Raw genomic sequence first — 6000 nt, forward strand, 5'->3', positions numbered from 1 at the left:
CAAGTGCAGAAGCCGATAGGATGAGCAACTTTTGTTTTATGCTTTTTTTGACATGACTTGTCAGGAATATCCGTAAATGTAAATATGAAGTAGAGAAACGGTCATCATAACCTTCATATTTATTGTACTTTACTTTGGCTGGAACTTTAAGATAGGATATATAGGTTTATATAGATAGAGTCTGTTTTACTGTCAGGAGGAAATACAACTTAACCCTTATGATAGATTATATATACTCTTCATGGTGAATGGTGCAAAGCATGAGGGACTTTTATTCATAAAAATTAACGGTTCCCAACACCAGATTTCAATATAATAGTTTGTACCGGGGATTGAACTAAGAACCTTTCATGCTCCAAGCGAGAATCATACCCGTAGACCGTCAGACACTGTAGAATCGATCTTATTGAAATTGAATATGTGGTAAATATAACTGTGTCAATCCCCATCAGATACTGTAGAATTGATCTTTTTGAAATTAAATGTATGTTAAATGTTAATGTGACAAGGTTATAACTTTTGAAGTGAGCCTTTCTTTGTTAAGCCTGCCAAGTACTGGCACGGGCTGTTGCCCCCAGAGCAAGCAGTGCAGGATGATTTTGAATGCGGAGGACAATATGCAAACAATGAAGATCGCCTTATAGAACTGGTGAAGAAAAATATTAGGGAATTTTGCAATTTTCCCTTTCAGGGTAAATATTATCTTTGTATAGTTTCTTTTTTGGGGTGAAAACACACACAAACATATATATATATATATATATATATATATATATATATATATATATATATATATATATATATATATATATATATTATATGTATAAATTGTATATATTTACAAAATATATGTATATATGGTATATATTTACAAAAACATATATATATATATATATATATATATATATATATATATATATATATATATATATATATAATTTTGGAGCTAAGGAATCTCTCTCTCTCTCTCTCTCTCTCTCTCTCTCTCTCTCTCTCTCTCTCTCTCGGCTCGTTGACTACTGTAAAATTAGATTACCGCTGCAAGTGCGGTTGTGTGGAATCCACTGGCTACTAGAATGGACTACTTTGTATCTTGATTCTCTACGTTTTCGTGATCCAGTTTTGCTCCCCCAAATTCCTTATCGAACCGATATTCACGCCCCTTAATTTTTTCGCAAACAGTAGGTCAAAGTTCTGTCAGGGATCTAATACCAGTACATCTCGAAAATATCATGCTTATAGAACATCATGTTGTTATTAAACAAAACCTTAGAGAGTTTAAAATCTGGAAGCACGAGGACGAAGGGAATCGAGATGCAGAGTACACCGATATAATGGCCTATCTGCTCTACATAGCCGCACGTGCCTTGGAAATCTAATTCCGCTGTATTCAACAACTCGTAAAGGGAGAAGAGAGAGAGAGAGAGAGAGAGAGAGAGAGAGAGAGAGAGAGAGAGAGAGTCCTGATTGAGAATATACGCACATATGTATATATATAGCGTGTGTGGGTGGGTATGTGTATGTGTGTGAATGTGGACGTGTTTGTGTGCATGTGTGCAGATTAACCATAGTGTAAAACTGAAGCACTATGCACGAACCCTAACTAGTTCCACCTACAGTTTTTTTTAATGCATATCAAAAGAGGTCTTGCGCACATTGGTAGAAATTTATGTATGTTAGGGTGACAGTACAAACGGATCTGCAGGCGTTCGAAATAAATATTCTCACCTGTGAGGGGAAAAAGGAAGGGTTCTTAAACTCATTTGCGACCGAGGTCCTCCAGGCAGAAGTCCTGTTTTTCCTACAGGAAAACGAGACAAAATACATTCCTTAAAATGAATACAATTTACATATTTAGAATGAAATAAATGTTGATGCGTGAGAACTTTTTACTTTTAAAATTTCATCAAACACTTGGGAAGAAGTGCATGACAATTTAGATTTCTGCACTGGAAGGGAATAAGATTTTCGTGTTCTTTTCGCTACGTACATCCTCAACAAAGACATGATAATGAAATTGAGATATTGGATGAAATTATTTTCCGGAGACCGTCGTAGAGCTGCTGCTGATAAGGAGGCAGCGGCGTTTCATAGATTAATTTTCGAAGACCGTCGCAGAACTGCTGATAAAGATATGCAAATGTTATCTAGAAGCGCCGGAATTTTTCGCGGAAAGGTTGACGCTGATGACGCGAGCAAGATTTCATCGCGTTTCTTGCTTTAGAGGAAGTTAATAAATATTTTTTTGCTCTTAAAAAGTTTGCCTAAGAATATTTGAATTACGAATTTTCATGTAATTGAAGTTTTGCTTACTTTTTCTTACGGTTGAAGGTAGTGATGGTTTTCGATTACTTTTTCACTGTCTCATTTTAGTTTTCTGTGAAAGAAAACTATTGTGCCGGCTTTGTCTGTCCGTCCGCACTTCATTCTGTCCGCACTTTTTCTGTCCGCCCTCAGATCTTAAAAACTACTGAGGCTAGAGGGCTGCAAATTGGTGTGTTGATCATCCACCCTCCAATCATCAAGCATACCAAACTGCAGCCCTCTAGCCTCAGTAGTTTTTATTTTAAGGTTAAAATTGGCCATAATCGTGCCTCTGGCAACGATATAGGATAGGCCACCACCGGCCGTGGTTAAAGTTTCATGGGCCGCGGCTCATACAGCACACCAAGACCACCGAAAGATAGATCTATTTTCGGTGGCCTTGATTATGCGCTGTAGCGGCTGTATAGAAAACTCGAGGAAACTTCGGTGCATTTTTTACTTGTGTATATGAACAGTCAACCACTCTTTCCAATAAAATCGATCACTCTATCGTTTATTCACTAATATATTTATCATATATTTTGTAATAGTAATGTGATTTTGAATGACCGGAAACTTGAGTCAAATTTAAATTCGCATCCACTTTATAGTTCTGCGATTTGGATTGATCTAAATGTCTGTTGTGAAAGGTATTTCGTAGTCAGTTAGACAAAATACAAGGTATGATGGCTGTGTTGGGTAAGAAGTATTTGTAGTCCTAAGCTACTTTTATTATATTTGAATAATGGAGAGTCTTCAAATGTAGACGGAAGAAGAAGAGCCTTTAGGATTTGAGGTCGAGAAAGGAGCTGAAAAATGTACATATTGTTCCTTTTATTGCTTCATTGATAAATAAAATATAATATATAAATGTGGAAGAGAACTAAAACAAATACCACGATAAACAAGAGCTCTTACAAAATATGTGAGCACCTGTTTTGCCTGGTTCAAGGACAGTTGATACAGCTGCCAACTAATATATAGCTGATGAGGAACAAGCCAGTCGCATGAGTCACCAACAAAAACTGGCGGGTTAATTTCACGTTGTTGGTTCTTATTCTTGTCAGAATTGAAGTGCTGCGCAGGTGTTGCCATTCATTCTTCCTCCTCTTGGCTGTATACCAGTACAATGGTGGAGTTTGTAGCTTGATTTATTTATGTAGGTTTCATCTCTCCCTTTGGAAATATAAGTGAAGATCAGGATATATGTACATATAATTTATATATGTATGTATGTAATTGTAATAGCCACAATGCCCTCTTAACTTTCTCGAATTCTTCGCGCTTTTTTGGGGTACGTTTGCCACTACAAAGCCTTAAGATCAAAGTGCAAGAAATATGAAGAAATTATGGTGCCCGGTAGAGGAAAACGAACCCGGGTCCGCTAATCAGAATTCGAGAAAGTTAAGAGAGCATTGTGGCTATTACAATTACATATGTATCTGGTAAAAAATGACCAGTAGGTTCTACATATATATATATATATATATATATATATATATATATATATATATATATATATATATATATATATATATATATATATATATATAAAGATATTTATATAAATAAATATATATACAGTATATATATACAGCTGTGCAATAATATCTAAATATATGGAAGTTATCTCTTGAGTCATCCATTATTTGTTTCTCTATGGAGTCATATCGTATAGCTTGTCTTGGTAAGAAGATGCAGCATCAGATAGAGCATAGTTTACTCCCGAAATGGCGCTGCGGTTCCGAAATACGCACATCTTTTCTGGCTAAGTTCTGCAGCATTGTCTGATTTTTATTGGTTTTCAAGGCATATTTCTCCGAAGGAGGCACTAAGTGTCACCCTATATATTTCTATAACTACTTGATTATGCGCCGCCATATCTGATGAACATTATAACGCTTGCAAGACTTATTCTGTTACATACATTTGATGGAGATTAACATGAAAGATGATATAACTTGTTCAAGAATTAATTCATAGTTTGAAAGTTTCAGGTTTAGACTCAGAGTTCTTTGCCGTCAATATTTTTTCCTCTTCGTTTTAGTAATTTTCCACAGAATTATTCTGCAGAATTATTTTGGATCGTACAATTTTTAGGGATGCATTCGAAGCAACGACCGCGCCAAAAATTCTTGGTACAGAATATAGAATCAGGAATTTAAATTTTATCTAAATCACTCCATATTCAACTGGAAAAACAATAGAATTGCCAGTGTGTTGATTTGCACAAAATTTACCCGGCATTGTAGAAAGTCGCATGTGGTCATATCCAATTCGACAGCGAACTTTTTAGTAGCCTTTTGTACGTATGGATGTTGGGGAAACTTCTGACCGGTAAACCAATCTGAAACGTATTGTACTCTAGTGATTGTGGTACATTTCTTAGAGATTTAGAACGCGATTGTAGAATACTTTAAGAAAGACAGTGTCCTAGAAATGTGCCAAAGTCCTGATCATTCATTGTGAAATTCGGTGGAAATCCAACATGAATTTAACCTGTTAATGCGTAAAAAAGGTGGTTTACTTTATCGTGGACCATAGATATTTAATAACTAACTAATGCCCGGTCACATTCCGACTTGTGTTTATCTTTGCACAACAATTTAACTATTACTTGGTAATGGTGAGAATTTACAGGTTTATTCTCATGTGTATGTGATTTTGTAATTATTGTGAGTATTGTCTAAATACTCACAGTAATTACAAAAGCCCATAAACAAATTTAATTATTTCATGGGCGATGTCTTATTTAGCATATTTATTCATACGCATGCACTTATCGGGGCGAATGATTTCGTGTTTTTCAAGTCCACTCATTTTGTCATAGTTATTGGGCATTTATGACGTAGATCATGGCAGTAAAGATGGGGAGTTCTTCTCTATATACAGATAACCACACAAGGTTAAAAAAAACATAGTTTATATGTTAAACTTAATTTCTATGTTAAAAAACAAGGACCCCTTGAAAATTCCCATCTTAGGCCTCCTGCTGGTTGCTTATGGCTATTGGGTTATACAATTTTTCGACTGTTTTTTTATTTGCTGTTGACCTGATACTTGGAGACGAACACGTAGGAGGAGGAGAGAGAGAGAGAGAGAGAGAGAGAGAGAGAGAGAGAGAGAGAGAGAGAGAGAGAGAGAGAATTAATTTCAAAGCAAGGAGCTACTGCAGTAAAATAGTATTTCGTTTCTGCTTCGTTTTAGTTGACATTTAGACAGGTCAGCAATTATCTAGACATTTATAGGCTATTAATTGTACGTAGTAGCTCGTGCAAACTCACGTATACGTCTGTAAACGCCTCGCATATATCTTTTTGTATGGCGAAAAGGATTCTGAACCGGCCTTTTTGGGACTTATGGCCGAAACCTATGATTGAATATTTGACTACTAAAGTTATCACTGCAATGATAATGTATTCATTACGCATATACGTATATATATGTGTATATATATGTATATATATATATATATATATATATATATATATATATATATATATATATATGTGTGTGTGTGTGTGTGTGTGTGTGTGTGTGTGTGTGTGTTGTGTTTGAGTGAACTAATGAAGTTTGCATTACAGAAGGTTTTCTGCCAATATAAACAAGAACCACAATAATATATATATATATATATATATATATATATATATATATATATATATATATATATATATATATATATATATATATATA

The sequence above is a fragment of the Macrobrachium rosenbergii genome, chromosome 48 (genome assembly GCF_040412425.1).
Source record: "Macrobrachium rosenbergii isolate ZJJX-2024 chromosome 48, ASM4041242v1, whole genome shotgun sequence".
Taxonomy (NCBI): Eukaryota; Metazoa; Arthropoda; class Malacostraca; order Decapoda; family Palaemonidae; genus Macrobrachium; species Macrobrachium rosenbergii.